An 18,062-nucleotide genomic window follows, 5' to 3' on the forward strand; every position below is an offset into this window, starting at 1 on the left:
TGCTCAACAAAAAAAGAATCTTTGAGATTGCGTGTGTGCATGTGTGCGTGCATGAATATTCGCTTGCTCCCCATCATTGCTCTTCATCTTACATTCATGTATGTGAAAAAAAAGAAAAAAAAAGAACTGCATTTCACTGAATATTTATTTTTCTTATCATTAAAATTGTTAACCAGGCCAGATAATGTAAAAAAAAAAAAAAAAAAAAAAATTTCAATAAAAAAGTATATTTTAAATATTTTATGAAATATTTTGTATTTACCATGATAATTTTATTTATTTGCTCTTGGATCCAGTTGGCAGTATCATATTGCTGTATAGTGCAGGAAGAAGATATATAATTTTCTAGTGCTTTACAAAATGACAATAGGGTCAGTTTAGCTGAGCTAAGAATATCTCTGTTAAAACACCTGCAGTATGCCTTGTTCTTGCTCAGAATTTTGTGAATGATAAGAGTTGTCATTGTATACTTTGATAACAATGTGGATTTCTGCTTGTGCTTGGAATATGTATCACACTGCTGTAGTAAGAACTTCGGTCTATACCTGGAACTCTGTAGAAACGAGTCAGTATTAGTTTAACACTTCAATTCTTTTTTTTTTTTTTTTTTTTATATATATATATATATATATATATATATATATATATATATATATATATATATATATATATATATATATATATATATCAATATCTGATCAGCAGCTTAAATACCTACAGGGGACCAGCTTTCCAGGTACACATTGAATCTAGTTCTGAATCCCAAAACCCAATACCAATTAAAATGCTCTTTTTGTCCAATCCAAAGCTACTTTTAACATGAAAGGTTTTAACTTGGCCCAAAGTTCATACAGTAGCCTACAGTGTAAATGAAAATATGTTACCTATTTTTTAAAAGCTAAATGTGGCCTTATTTTATTTGAGCATTTGTATGTCTTTGATTCAGTGTCATGTCACGTCATGTCATGTCTAATTTTATTTTTTAAAAAGAAAAAAAAAAAGGATCCTTTCAGTCATACAGCCAAATATTTTTTATTTCTTTGCAAGTATTATAAGCTAAAGTTAAGCTGAAAGGAATATGTGTAGCACATGGACTGGAACTGTTCTCCCCCCTCATTTCACAGGCCCATAACTGTTAATTATTTCATGGCATTTTCATGAACGATGTAGCATTATCGCCATTGTAGCACTTGGAGAATGCGCATTGTGGGAAAAGTAGATGAAATTCATCATTCTTTTTTGGAAGTCGTGACTTGATGAAACTCAACAGTAATGCAGTGTATACCTTTAAAGCATAAACTGCTCTTTACATTTTGCTACATGCTATAGGGGTGCAAAGAGTGACATGATTTCACATTTTGATGCAATTTCTTTTCCATAATCTTTGAGGTCTCTGGGTCATTATTCATGTAACAAAACACAACAGACTCTTGATTCCATGTTTGTAAATGGTTAGGCATTGAAATGTAAATATGTTAAATAAGCTGAAAAGTGAAATTTAATAAACAATTTTCTACAATTTAACTCTGTTGTTACATGTTTGAGTTACAAATGGTGGAAAAGTGATACACTGATATTTGCAGTAAATGTGAGTCATTTAGTTTGAAATTACTTTCATGAAATAATTGAGTATCTGCATAAACATTATAATCTGATTATAATTCACTATTCTTGGGTTTTCAAGTTTTATTTCATTTATTTTGATTTGTATTAATTCTGTAACACTACATACACTATATCTTTGTCTTGTATTTTACCAAAGACAAACATATCAGTAATCAATTATATGAATGGACATGCTTATACAAAATCTAATCATGAATATCTCATATCTATAATGATCTGATTCATAACAGACACCGCTATCAAATGTTTCTCAAATAAATAACAACTGAATAATCTTGAAGAATGTAAAAAAGTCTAAATTTTCCAGACTTTTTGTGCATAAGGTCTTCCTGTGCCCGATTGCATGTGTTGTTTCCTTTTGTGCTTAATCATAGCATTTTTTTTTATATATAGCCTGGATTGGAACTGTTCTCAGTGTGTATTTTTATTTGAGTGGGAGAACTTGGCATAGGGAGTTTTTAGCAGGTTGGATGGGTGGATGTACTCCAAATATCATAGAGCATGCTGAGATGATGTTAGCCTCCATTCATAAAGTGCATCACAGTTGTGATTAATTCATAAAATACTGTGCCACAGCTATGAGCCATTAAAAGAGAGTTTTGCCAGCTTTCGGGTCCAGCTGGCTGAACTTAGCATGACAGTCTGGCGAGGGAAAATTGTCAAAATCCGCAGCAGATCTCTTTTTCTGTCTCACACTCAGCTACACGGATATGTGCAAGGCCCAAAGCCTACTGCAAATGAGATTGTGTTCTGCTGTAAACACAGTGCAAAGTGAAACTGAGGTGTTGCTGGGAAAGTGGTGAAAATGCCAATACTAAAATGCAGTATTAACTCAAAGAAAATTACATCATTCTCTTTTAATAAAAGCCAAAATAGTGTTTAGGCTTTTATTTTTGAATACAAGAATGGAATAATGGAGTCACAAGAATAGGAATTACCCATCGCCTCTTACAGAAAAAACCCACTCATTCCACATATGACCACAAGTTTACTTGTGTTTGTGTGTGCAATATGGGCAAAACTTGTGAATGTACATGTGACAGAAGAAAATGTGTGAATTATGTGATTACATGTAATAATGAATGAAGCATGTAACAAATACAAATGGGGGCACCATACACTGTACAAATCCATTACATGTTAAACATAACATGCCGTGTGTGAGAACTACAGGTGCAAAATCTATGAGTATGTCGTGATTTTTTACAGGTGAAGATGATGTAATTTCCTGTAAAGTGATCTTATAATGGAGATGCACAGTTAGTTATTATTATTATTATTATTATTATTATTATTATTATTATTCATTCATTCATTTTCTCCCGCTTATCCGTAATTCGGGTCGCGGGGGGAGCAGTCTAAGCAGGCCCCCGCCTCCGACTGCTGCCCAATCCTCACAGCACCGTCCCTTTCGGTCCCTCCTGCAGGTGCTGAGCTCACGGGAAGGCGGCCCCACGTCACTCCGGCATCACGGACCTTGATATTTCCCTCGTAAGGGTTAAGGGCCTTGATCAAGGGCCCAAGAGTGGCAGCTTGGCGATACCGGGGCTTGAACCCCAGACCTTCCGATCGGCAACCCAGCGCCTTAACCGCTGGAGCCACCACTCCCCCTATTATTATTATTATTATTATTATTATTATTATTATTATTTCTATTATTTTACAGTGGTAAAAATTTAAACCACCTTTTATAAATGTATTCCATTAGTCGTTGAGTTATATATGTATCAGCTTCTTTTATTCAACTCAGAAACAAGATTGTATACAAACACCTTTATAAACAATGCCAACTTGTAAGAACAATTTTAATGTGTTCGATAAATAAAAAGTTACTTAGAACTTTAGAACATGCAAAGCTCTATTATAGAAGAATTTACATTATGCATTGTACAGAGTTAAATATTGAGTCTAAGATTAGGGTTAAAGTTAGAATACAGAATATACATTAAATAAATCTGTACCAATGGGTTCCATGGACTACAATTTTAACAGTTAACCAGGTTTTAACACCCAGGATCTACTACTGTATATTGCTATGAAGTTAGGAGTTAGTAAAAAGCAAGATGCACTTAATTATTCGGGGGAACTTTTTCCTTCTGCTTCTTCTTCTTCTTCTTCTTCCTGCTGCTCCCGTTAGGGGTTGCCACAGCTTATAATCCGTCTTCATACTACTCTGTTCTCTACATCTGCCTCTTTCAAACCAACTACGTGCATGTCTTGTCCTACTTGCACTGTTCCTCTAATAAACTAATTTCTAATCCTGTCCATCGTCATCACTCCTACTGAAAATCTCAGCATCTGCATCTCTGTCACCTCCAGCTCTGCCCCTGTTTTTTTGTCAATGTCACTGTCTCTAAACCATACAACATAGCAGGACTCACCACGCATCTATCACAAATCACTCCTTCCACTCTTCTCCACCCACTCCACCCTGCCTGCACTCTTTTCTTCACTTCTATAACACACTCTCCATTACTTTGCATTTTCGACCCCAGGTATTTAACCTCCTCCACCTTCTCCACCTCTTCTTCCTGCAATCACACCCTTCCAATGCTCTCCTTCTTGTTCAGACATGTACTCTGTCTTATTCCTACTGACTTTCATTCCCCTTCTCTCCAGCGCATATCTCCACCTCTCCAGGCTCTTCTTAACCTGCTCTCTACTCTCACCACAAATCCCAATATCATCTGCAAACATCATAGTCAATAAAGACTCCTGTCTGACCTCCTCCGTCAACCTGTCTACCGCCACTGCAAACAGGAAAGGGCTCAAAACCGATCCTTGATGCAGTCCCACCTCCACTTTACACCAGCCTGTCGTTCTCACCGCACACTTCACTGCTGTCACACTGTCCTCATACATGTCCTGCACCACCTTCATACTTCTCTGACACACCTGACTTCCTCATACAATACCACAACTCCTCTCTCAGCATCCTGTCGTACGCTTTCTCTAAATCCACAAACACACAATGCAACTCCTTCTGACCTCTATACTTCTCCATCAACATTCTCAAAGCAAATAATGTGTCTGTGGTGCTCTTCCTTGGCATGAAACCATGCTGTTGCTCACAGATGGTTACCTCTTCTCTCAGCCTTGCTTCCACTACCCTTTCCAATAACTTCATGGTGTGGCTGATCAACCTTATTCCCCTGTAGTTACGGCAGGTCTGCACATCTCCCTTATTTCAAAACCGGTACCAGCACACTCTTCCATTCCTCAGGCCTTCTCTCACGTTCCAACATTTTGTTAAACAATCTGGTTGAAAACTCCACTGCCATCTCCCCTAAACATCCCCATGCTTCTACTGGTATGTCATCTGGTCCAACTGACATTCCACTCTTCATCCTCTTAATCCCTGCTCTTATTTCCTCCTGACTAATGCTATCCACTTCCTTTACTTCCTCCACTTCACCATCTCCACATCATTCAACCTTTTCTCTCTCTCTTTCATTTTTCCGAGCCCCTGTCTGACATCTTCCCTGAACCTCACTCTACAGTCTTCCTCCTTCAGTTTCCACCATGTTATCCTTTATTCAGTCCTCACTCTCCTTCCTTACCTCCAAAAAAATCCTACATACTCTCCTTAAAGCCATACCTACCCATCACCTCTGTTCCATTCACCAACATGCCCATTGAAATCTGCTCCAATCTCCAATCTTTCTTTCCTAGGTACACCTTCTACCACTTCATCTAACTCACTCCTCAATCCTTCTCCTTCATCTCACAACCCACTTGTGGAGCATAGGCACTGATGACATTTATCATCACCCCTTCAACATCCAGCTTCACGTTTTTCACTCCATCAGAAACTCTTTTGACCTCCACTACACTCTTACTGTACTCTTCCTCCGGAATTCCCCCTACACCATTTATCTTTCCATTCACACGACCAAAGAACAGTTTAAACCCACCTCCAATGTTCCTGGCCTTACTCCATTTCCACTTGGTCTCCTGAACACACAACATATCTACCTTTCTCCTCTCCATCATATCAGCTACCTCTCTCCCTTTACCAGTCATAGTACCAACATTTAAAGTATCAACTCTATCCTCCACTTCTTCTTTTCCTGCTGCCTCTGTAGACGTCTTCCTCCTCTCCTTCTCCTCCTTCGGCCAACAGTAGCCCAATTTCCACCGGTACCCTGTTGGCTAATAATATCTGTGGCAGTCGTTGGGAACCCAGGCTTGACCGATCCCGTGGAATTCAGGTTTGTTATCTGCATGTTAGATTTGGCACGTTTTACGCAGGATGCCCTTCCGAATGCAACCCTCCTTGGGACCGGCACTAAGAGCGCACTGGCTTGTGCAACCCTAATAGTTGGGTTATATACAACCTATAACCAATTGTTCTGTATGAGTCTTGATGTTGAACAAATTTACAAAAAACATAATGTGATTGCACACAAAATAAATAAAGCAAATCCAACTGTCCACATCTCCCAAACTGTAGCAGATTGTACAAGATACTGAATTAAAATAAATGATAACATTTCCTTCCTGCACAATATGTACCTGGTAATAATTTTAACAATTTTCAAAATTGAAGTGATGCCACATCAGATGATGTTTCTGATTAATTTATTAGTGTTAATAAATGCCACAGTGATAATAATGATTGGAAATGCTGAAAAAAAGGGTGAAACACACACAATTTGCTTGAAGATGTCAGGCAGTTTATGCAGAACATGTAGAGTTGCATAAATGGAGAAGTGCTCCTGATAGGCTACAGCGGCAGTGTTGTGACAACCAATCAGCACACAGATTGAGTTTTAAGACTAAGCTGAGTATTTTACTGCTCCCTCGCTTGCTCGCTCGCTCTCTCTCTCTCTCTCTCTCTCTCTCTCTCTCTCTCTTCTCTCTCTCTCTCTCTCTCTCTCTCTCTCTCTCTCTCTCTCTTTCTCTCTCTCTCTAACTCTCTCTCTCTCTCTCTCTCTCTCTCTCTCTCTTTCTCTCTCTCTCTCTCTCTCTCTCTCTCTCTCTCATTCTCTCTCTCTCTCTCTCTCTCTCTCTCTCTCTCTCTCTCTATATATATATATATATATATATATATATATATATATATATATATTTTTTTTTTTTTTTTTAATGTCAAAACATTCAATTTGTGTCTTTTTTAATTCATGTTTGCTTTAAAGGGTTTCTTTGCACTCTGACATCATACTTTTATATTTATCACAGTATATAGGATTAGTCAGAAGAGGCAGGTGAGGCAGTGATTGGGCAGTGCCTCACCTATTATATTCCAATAAAAACCCTAACCCTAACCCAAAGGTTTTTCCTTCTGATCTGCGTTATAGGTGCCATTTTACTATGATTCTGATTGTTCTTATTGTCAAATTCGGCAATTTGCAGCAGTAATTTCTGACAAAGGCACAATGAGTTGCAAAAGCTGAGCGCTCAGCCTCACCTCACATTGCACAATCCCATTCAAACTGACCTGAGCTGAGGTGACTGTGTGAATATATCCAATATAGTCTAGGTAACGTATTTCACGTATCTGTGTAAAAGATATTTAGCTTGTTGCTATCTATAAAACTGCAATAAAAAAGTACCATGAGAGGCAGCCATTACCGTTGCAGCATAGTAAGAGCAGAAGTACTGCTTGTCTTACACTCAAATGACATTGCCCTTATCCAATCGACTTATCAAAAATTTATTCATTTCATCTTTTTGGGGTTTATATATGTGTAAATCTAACTATGTCTGTCCATTGCCTCAGCAGGGTCTTCTTCTTCTTCTTTAGGCTGCTCCCATTAGGGGTCGCCACAGCGGATCATCCGTCTCCATACCACCCTGTCCTCTACATCTGCCTCTTTTACACCAACTACCTGCATGTCTTCCCTCACCACATCCATGAACCTCCTCCTTGGCCTTCCTCTTTTCCTCCTTCCTGGTGGCTCCATCCTCAGCATTCTTCTACCGATATAATTCATGTCCCTCCTTTGCACATGTCCAAACCATCTCAATCTCGCCTCCCTCACCTTGGCACCAAAACATCCTACATGCGCTGTCCCTCTAATAAACTCATTTCTAATCTTGTCCATCCTCGTCACTCCCAACGAAAACCTTAACATCTTCAGCTCTGCCACCTCCAGCTCCATCTCCTGTCTTTTACTCAATGCCACTGTCTCTAATCCATACAACATCGCAGGTCTCACCACAGTCCTATAAACTTTCTCTTTCATTCTTGCAGATACCCTACTATCACAAATCACTCCTGTCACTCTTCTCCACCCACTCCACCCTGCCTGCATTCTTTTCTTTACTTCTCTAACACACTCTCCATTACTTTGCACTGTTGACCCCAGGTACCTGAACTCCTCCACCTTTTCCAGCTCTTCTCCCTGCAACCGCATCACTCCACTGCCCTCCCTCTCATTCACACACATGTAGTCTGTCTTACTCCTACTGACTCTCATTCCCCTTCTCTCCAACGCATAACTCCACCTCTCCAGGCTCTTCTCAACCTGCTCCCTACTCTCACCACAAATGACAATATCCTCCCCAAACATCATAGTCCAGGGAGACTCCTGTCTGACCTCGTCCGTCAACCTGTCCATCACCACTGCAAACAGGATAGGGCTCAGGGCCGATCCTTGATGCAGTCCAACCATCACCCTGAACCAGTCTGTCGTACCTACTGCACACTTCATTGCCGTCACACTGTCCTCATACATGTCCACCACCCTCACATACTTCTCTGACACACCTGACTTCCTCATACAATACCACAACTCCTCTCTTGGCTCTCTGTCGTACGCTTTCTCTAAATCCACAAATACACAATGCAATTCCTTCTGTCCTCTATACTTCCTCATCAACATCCTCAAAGCAAATAAGGCATCTGTGGTGCTCTTCCTCGGCATGAAACCATACTGTTGCTCACAGATTGTCACCTCTTCTCTCAGCCTGGCTTCCACTACTCTTTCCCATAACTTCATGGTGTGACTGATCAACTTAATTCCCCTGTAGTTACTGCAAGACTGCACATCTCCTTTATGCTTGAAGATCGGTACCAGCACACTTCTTCTCCATTCCTCAGGCATCTTCTCACCTTCCAAAATCCTGTTAAACTTCTTCTTCTTCTTTCGGCTGTTTCCATTAGGGGTCGCCACAGCGGATCATCCGTCTCCATACCACCCTGTCTTCTATATCTGCCTCTTTTACACCAACTACCTGCATGTCTTCCCTCACCACATCCATGAACCTCCTCCTTGGCCTTCCTCTTTTCCTCCTACCTGGTGGCTCCATCTTCAGCATTTTTCTACCAATATAATTCATGTCCCTTCTCTGCACATTTCCAAACCATCTCAATCTCGCCTCCCTCACCTTGTCACCAAAACATCCTACATGTGCTGTCCCTCTAATAAACTCATTTCTAATCTTGTCCATCCTCGTCACTCCCAACGAAAACCTCAACATCTTCAGCTCTGCTACCTCCAGCTCCACCTCCTGTCTTTTACTCAATGCCACTGTCTCTTCCAAAATCCTGTTAAACAACCTGGTCAAAAACTCCACTGCCATCTCTCCTAAACATCTCCACGCTTCTACCGGTATGTTATCTGGTCCAACCGACTTTCCACTCTTCATCCTCTTAATCGCTGCTCTCACTTCCTCCTTACTAATCCTATCTACATCCTGCTTCACCAACTCCACATCGTCCAACCTTCTCTCTCTCTGATTTTCCTCATTCATCAGCTGCTCAAAATACTCCCTCCACCTTCTCAACACACTCTCCTCACTAGTCAAGACATTTCCCTCTCCATCCTTTACTGCTCTAACTTGCAGTACATCCTTCCCAGCTCAGTCCCTCTGCCTGGCCAATCGGTATAAATCCTTTTCTCCTTCCTTAGTGTCCAACCTCTCAACCTACAGCTCCTCATATGCTTTTTCCATGGCTTTCGCCACAGCCCTCTTTACCTGCTGCCGCATCTCCTTGTACTCCTGCCTACTTTTCTCATCACTCTGTCTATCCCACTTTTGTTTTGCCAACCTCTTTCTCCTTATGCTCTCCTGCACTTCCTCATTCCACCACCACGTCTCCTTGTCTTGCTTTCTATTTCCAGATATCACACCAAGTACTTTTCTAGCTGCCTCCCTCATCACTCCTGCAGTAGTTGCCCAATCATCCAACACCTCTTCAACACCACCGAGCCTCTGTCTGACCTCTTCCCTGAACCTCACACTACACTCTTCCTCCTTAAGTTTCCACCATCTTATTCTTCTTTTAGTCCTTACTCTCCTCATCTTCTTCTTCGCCTCCAAAACCATCCTACAGACCACCATCCGATGCTGTCTAGCTACACTGTCCCCTGCCAACACCTTACAGTCTCCAATCTCCTTCAGGTTGCATCTCCTGCATAGCACATAGTCCACCTGTGTGCACCTTCCTCCACTCGTTTACGTCACCCTATGATCCTCCTTCTTCTTAAAATAAGTGTTCACCACTGCCATTTCCATCCTTTTAGCAAAATCTACCACCATTTGCCCTTCCACATTCCTCTCCTTAAAACCATACCTACCCATCACCTCCTCATCACCTCTGTTCCCTTCACCTACATGCCCATTAAAGTCTGCCCCAATCACCAATCGTTCTTTCCTAGGTACACCATCTACCACTTCATCTAATTCACTCCAGAATTTTTCCTTCTCCTCCATCTCACAGCCAACTTGGGGAGCATAGGCACTGATGACATTTATCATCATCCCTTCAACTTCCACCTTCACGATCATCACCCTATCAGAAACTCTCTTCACCTCCACTACACTCTTACTGTACTCTTCCTTCATAATCACCCCTACACCATTTCTCTTTCCATCCACACCATAATAAAACAGTTTAAACCCACCTCCAATGTTCCTGGCCTTACTCCCTTTCCACTTGGTCTCCTGAACACACAACAGATCTACCTTTCTCCTCTCCATCATATCAGCTACCTCTCTCCCTTTACCCGTCATAGTACCAACATTTAAAGTACCAACCCGAACCTCCACTCTCCTACACTGCTCCTTTCCCTGCCGTCTCTGTAGACGTCTTCCTCCTCTCCTCCTCCTCCTTCGGCCAACAGTAGCCCAATTTCCACCGGTACCCTGTCGGCTAACGATACCTGTGGCGGTCGTTGTTAACCCGGGCCTCGACCGATCCGGTATGAAATTCTCATGTGATCCGCATATTTGATTTGGCACATGTTTTACGCTGGATGCCCTTCCTAACGCAACCCTCCCCATTTACCCGGGCTTGGGACCGGCACTAAGAGTGCACTGGCTCGTGCATCCATAATGGCTGGGTTTGCCTCAGCAGAGGGTGATTTCATTTAAAAAATGACCACTTCCGTACGTTTCATTTTTTTTTCCTACGTATCGATAAATAAAACTCGCACTGTTTCTGCAATTATGATGAGTAGAAATTATTGCTGTCAAAATGAACATGTGAATAACGCTAACGCAAATTAATTTTAATGGCACTAATTTTTATTAACGTGCGTTTAACGCAGCACACATTTCTGTCAGTTATTTTTTAATAAACTATAAAAAAAAATAATCATATAAAAGAGGTAAAATTAAACCATTTATTTGACATCCTTTCTTTACTCAGATATATAAAGATAATAAATTCCAGCGAAAAATCTGAAGTGATTTTTATTCACTAACATTTGTTTTACTTCATCGATTTTATAAATTTATTTTAATGATTCTTCTTATTTATTGGTGGTTCTTAAATAGAGCATTACCGCCATCTACTGTGGTAATGGATCAGAGACTTATATCCCTATTCCACAGACCAAAAATCCGCCATGGTGCACACATCCGGCAATTTAAACCTTCCGTGTGGAAACAGCAAAAATTCCATTTAGGTGTCCTGATGATTTATGTAATTTAAAACATCATAATTACTTTAAAACATTTACATATTTTGTACAGAATATTTTGTCTTCATGCTCTATGTTGAATCTGTTTTCACTAATAATAAACATACATTTGTACAAATCATCCATATGTGTCCATGCCCATGTTTTTAAGTTAAATTAAGGTACATTTAGAACAGAAAAAAAAAAAACCCTGTGTGATTAGGTTGTAATTAATCATAAGGTAACTCATGTCAGTCATGCAATTAATCATGATTACATATGTTAATTGATTGGCAGCCCTAGTAGAAATCAATTTTATTATAATAATTACATTTAATAATTAAATCATATAATTTGTATAATAGTAATATGATATGCATGTTATTGTGTTTAGTTAAAAAGTTGTCACGTGAAACTAATCAATGATGCAAAAAATGCTGAGAGTGATATTTTATAATATTTGTAGAAGCTACATTGATTAATGTGACACATTTGGAGTTGATAAGAGGACAGCAGGACAGACCACCTTACCAGATCTGCTGTTAAATACAAGAGAATGGCTGCTCTTCCAACTTCTTTCTTTCTTTCTTTCTTTCTTTCTTTTCATATATATAAATATATACCTTTTCAAAACAATGAAAGGTCTCAGCCATGTAAAAAAACAAAAAAAAACAAACAAACAAAAAAAACCAATTAAACTTTTAATGATACAACCAGATCCTACGGAAGCGCATTGCATTCACAAAAAAAAATAAATACTTATCCTTATCTCATAATTATGAGATCATTTTTTTCTTTGTGAATGCAATGCGCTTCCGTATCCCCTCTTAAAAGAGTGCAATTAAAAGTGCGCAAAAGGCGCAGAAAGAGCGGAAGTGGCTGCGCTCCTGCTGCTGTGCTGTGATTGGTTGGGATTGGGCACAAGGTCACGGCGGAAGTTTTAAAAGGCCATTGCGCGCCCTGAAGCGTAATGGCACCATGTGGAGAAGAAACGTTTCTGTTATGCTCAGTACGCCTTTAAAAACATCACATAAAAAAATAAAAATAAATCAAATGCTTAAACTAAAGTAAAACGCGTTCTGGGCTTGACAGAGTGGACGGTAAGGAATAGTTCATGCATTTCTCCAAACATATCATTTCAACCATTTCCATAGTTCGTTTTTTCCTGTAAACAAGTAGCTCGGAAATATTTTTTTATATCTTATTTATTGTTAATGTAAATTGGTGTATGAAGCTCCTCAGGAGAGGAGATTAAATGTATATGTCGTATAGCTTAAATATATATATATATATATTTTAATAATTTTATATTTTGAATAAAAGCTTACGGTTGAAATTTGCGTCTATTGAAAATGCAAAAATAGAAGTTATGGCTAATCCAAAATGTAATTATATATTTAATGCATTATGGTAATTAATATTTACATTGATAATAGTGTAAAATGTAAAAGGTTTTAGGCAGGTGTGAAAAAAAGTGTGAACAGAAGATATTTGGTGTCCACCTCTGGTTTGCAAAACATCATCAATTCTTTTAGGTAAACGTGCGTGTAGTTTTTGACGAACCCTGTATCTAGGTTGTTGCAAACATCTTGAAGAAACAAGCACAGATCCTCTGTTGATGTAGGCTGCCTCAAATGACTCAAAAGTAGGCTGTCTTTTCATGTAATCTCAGACAGACTTTAAGACATTGAGATCAGGGCTCTGTGGGAGCCAAAACTTTTACTTCCAGGACTCTTTGTTCTCTACACTGAAGATAGTTCTTAATGTGTGTGTGGTCGTGTCCTGCTGCCGAATAAATTTGTGGCCAATCACGTGCCACCCTGATGTTATTGCATAATGGAGTTGAGATGGAAAAAAGATGGAGATGGAAAATTTTTATTCCTCAGCATTTAAGACCAATTTGATCCTGATCAAATCTTAATTTTCAAACACCATTTCACAAATGGTGTTTGAAAATTAAGATTTGATCAAGATTAACTGTGTCTTAAATGCTGAGGAATACAAATTTTCCATTTTTTGTGTGTTTTCACAAATTTTGTGTGTGCGCACGTGTACACAGTGAGTACACCCCTCACATTTCTCAAAGGAGCAATACTATAGAAATAAAAATAGGATAAAGTTCAGAGTAGATCGTGTACAGCTTGTAAAGCAGTACATATTTACTGTCTTGTGAAAATAACTTATCATACAGCCATTATTGTCTAAATAACTGCAAAACAAAAGTGAGTACACCCTAAGTGAACATGTCAAAACTGTGTCCAAAGTGTCAGTATTTTGTGTGAGCATAATTGGTATCCAGCTCTGCCTTAATCCTTCTGCCATGAAATTCACCAGAGCTGCACATGTTGTTGCTCAAATTCTTTTCCACTCCTCCATAATGACATCACGGAGCTGCTGGATGTTAGACACATGGCACTTCTCTACCTTCTGCCTGAGGATGCGCCACACGTACTTAATACTTGTGTTTGGGGGTCATTATAATGTTGAAAAACTGCCATTCAGCCCAGTGTTTGAAGGGAAGGCATCATGTTTGTATTCATAAGTAGAGAATTACTGCCATCTACTTTGGTAATAGATCAGAGTCTTATATCCCTACACAAGTTCTGTTTGGTGTCCTGATGGTTTACATTATTTAAAACACCATTATTATATATTTTGTAATTATAAGTATATTTAAGTATGTCTAAATATTATCCAAGTATTAAGTATATTTTGTCTTCATGCTGTATAATGAATGTTTTCACTAATAATAAACATACATTCGTATAAAGTATCCATATTTGTCTATGCCCATGTTGATTAGAGTAAACTTAAAAATATTGAGTGATTAAGTTGCGAATAATCGTGAATTAACTCATGGGTATATTGTTAGAAAATGCCACTTATTTAAAAAAAAAAAAAAAAAAAGTTTAACATTTCTTTCTTTTATTGATCAATGCATGATTAAATAAAGAAGAGAGGGGAGGAATTAGAGGGTGATGGGGTGATGTGGAGGTCTATTGTAGAGGTCAGTCATTAGGTTTGTTTCATTTATCTCTTTTACACATTGTGATTATATTATTCTTGGCTATTAGGGTTGAGCATGTAGATATATTTGATTAGATACTAGGATTTTTGAGGTTCCCCAGCACACTACATCTTTTAACATATTCCCTTTCAGTAAAATATCCCTCATATTAATGAAAATGCTTTCTCATTTTATTCTAGTAGGTTTCATTCATGGTGTTTTTTGCATGCTTTACTTGTGGAGGGAAACATTTTATAAATGTTTATCCTGGAGTTTAATGTGTGCATTTCTGTGACCGTGACCGAGTGTAAAAAAAAATGGTCTGGTCATGTGCTGGCATGCGATCAACAGCTGCCACAAAACCCCAGAGTCATGTTCAACATGGCTGCTGCTTAGTTTGAGTGACTGTGACTGACCCTCTAGAAAGTCATGTGCTCTCAAACTTAAGGGCTACATAACCCCCCCCCCCCCCCTCTCCCCAAGTATTATGTGATCCCTTCTTGTGAAAACACTTTTTTTTTTATTTTTGTATTTTTTTATTATTATTAAAGGAAACCTGCAAAACCAAAAACCTCAACGCCTCATGTTAGATTGGAGAAAAAGTGCTCCTAACAATCCTGCATGACCAAGGCTAGTAGACAGCTGATTCCATCTCTCCCTCTCTATTCCTTTGGCTATTTATGGCAGATTCCCCTCTCACTATGTTCTTCTCTTAGGCCCATACATGGAGCCTGCTGGGTTAGGTTATCTCTCCTGCCTGCCTGCCTGCCTGCCTCTCTCTCTCTCTCTCTCTCTCTCTCTCTCTCTCTCTCTCTCTCTCTCTCTCTCTCTCTCTCTCTCTCTCTCTCTCTCTCTCTCTCTCTCTCTCTCCCTCTCTCCCTCCCTCCCTCCCTCCTGCCTGTCTTTTGGTAGTAGTTTGATGTGTCATTCTGGAACTCCAGTGCTGTTAGCTGAGACACAAATTCAGAAACTTCCCACCTGCAGATTTTCCCACCTCGACAGGAACTCTTCACATGCATCGTGACTATCTGAAGTTACTTCGTTACTAAACTTCATAATGGAATAATTCTGAAGATCTGCCTGGAATGTTATTGTATTGCGAAGACACTTTTTTCTGTTCCGGTCTGTTTTTTTACCATTCCTAGTTACTGATCACTCTACTCTCTGTTAATCATGTAAATTCACCATAATCTGTACTGGACTGACAGGAAGAGTGGTTACCTTGGACCTCACACAGGAGCCTATACATCAACACAGGTGTCCATTTCTTTTATTTTAGGCATGTTTACTAGGCTTGATGGGTGTTCAATACATACTCTGTTTGGATGCATTTAAACGCAAACCGCGTTTGATTTACATACCATGAAGGATGCATGGGGTGGGAGGTTATTTTACATGATATACTATTTAATATATATGAACGGTAATTATGCCTTTAATGCTTTACTTACATACTGAAGTGGCTACAACCATGTTCAAGTAAACAAATAAAGTTTGGTTTAACTATAATTTAACAAACATCATAAACACAACTGCTTAGTCAATTGAAGCTATACAGTGTTAATTTGATCCAGACCAGCAATTACTGTAACAGGCTCGGTTCAATTATTTGAATGTAGTTTTATACAGTACTGTTAATTCTCCTTTCCTATAAGAATTTCTCACAAAGTTGTATCCCTTTTTCATGGAAAAGATTTCTAGGGCTTTTTTTTTTACATGCAGATGGCACACCTCTAATCTATAGAGTCTAGATTTTTTTGCTGTTCATAGATACAGTACATGTTGTCTAGATAGTACCAAATTTGTTAGGAGGATAATATCCCAGTGATCTGTTTGCTCTACTCTAATTTCTGTTTCACAAATTGATAGGTTAGAACTCTGTGTACCTTTTTACCATCTTGGTCTTCTCTGAAATCGGCCGTCACGGGCCACAGTGTAACCGGAACTATTTGGCAAGAGCTACTGGTTTGTTGGAATGTCCATGCTTGGCATCCTTGTTGTGTTTATGTTTGGCATACCTTACAGTTTAAAGAGAGCCACTGCAAATCAGCAGACCGATAAATGGTTGTGTATATAAAATTAAAATACAGACTTGACCAATTTGGCTAAAGTGGGAGTATATACAGTGTATTTAGAAGCATACATTGACCAAAGAAAGTAAAAGCATTTTTATGCTTTGATCCCCAATGCACCAACTCACAATGACAAAGCTATTGGAGATTATTTGTTTTTGATAAGTTTTTGACTTCTGGTGACATGATTAAAAGCCACATAAAATTAGTAGAGCACAAAGAGCAGTTGATTTGAAATCAAACCAAATCACTCTCAGAATTCCTAAAAACCTCACCAGCATTTTTACTTTACAATGTACCTACTGACTGTAAGCAAGCAAGACCAAACATTGTTAGTTAAATCTGGTTAGCATCATGAATACAGAATTATTATTCTTTGTTGAAAGATTTACTGATCAATTTGGGCAGTTCTGTTGACTAAATGTCCTAATGCTTTTAATGATCATCAGTGTAAGTGCACCTCTCTGTTTTAAAGAGGCTGCAATGGTGCAGGAATGTTGCAGAATATTGCAGGGTTCGACAGTGTTTTGGGATTTGTCTATTTTCCTGTGGTATTTAGTCATCCAAAGCTTTTGATCAGATTCAAGAAGCTTGGTCTAAAAGGTTAGTCAAGTGACCCTTGCAGGTGAAAAACCAAGGTAAGGTTATGCAGTAGAAGAAAAAAAAATCGATATCATTTTGGTTATATTTGGTTGTATGCTTTGCAAAAAATTTAATTTTTGTTAAAAAGCTAATAAACTGTCATGTGCCAATGTGTGGTGTTTGTTACTTTAGCCCTTGAACTTTTAGGACCAGGTCAAATCAAGTAAAGTACACTTGAGTTTGGTAGAATTAAAGATAAATCTATAGAGAATTATTCTGATGCTCATATTCATAGGTTTCTCACAAATTCCTTTTAATAAAATTGTCAGGTTTTGTTTTCTACTCTTTAGTGTATAGCTATAGAAGATTTAATAGTAATTTACATCTGTAATTTAAATCAATGTTTTCTAGGTGTTTTCTTAAAGCAATTAGCAAAATAAATTGAATTGAATAGTGGCTTGCTTTCAACTGTCACTTAACATCCGTACAGATGACACTGTGTGTAGCTTTTTCAGGTAAAGTGTTAGTGGTATTGGGTTATCGTGAGTGTATATAAGAAACCCAATTATGCACTAACACTGTCTCACCCTGTGTATGTGTGTGTGTGTATGTATGTGTGTGTATGTGTGTATGTGTGTGAATGTGGTGGCCTTTGGCCAGGCACTGGTATTGCAGCTGTTGAGTTAGTTGCACCTGCCGACTTTATCAAAATAAACTGTCGCATTCGACCCATAGTAAACCTTCAGACTTGAGTTCAGACTTGTCTTTCATTACCAATTGTATGTACAACTAAATACTCTAGTTAAGAATTTTATTTATTAATTTATTAATTCGAGATAGGAAAATTGTCATTTAATGCGTTTAGAAAGGCTTTTTACCTTTTTAAAGTTTTTTCTTTGCATATTCCAGCAATGTTTGAGGCTG

Source organism: Silurus aristotelis (assembly GCF_946808225.1).
Source record: "Silurus aristotelis genome assembly, chromosome: 22".
In the NCBI taxonomy this organism is placed as follows: Eukaryota; Metazoa; Chordata; class Actinopteri; order Siluriformes; family Siluridae; genus Silurus; species Silurus aristotelis.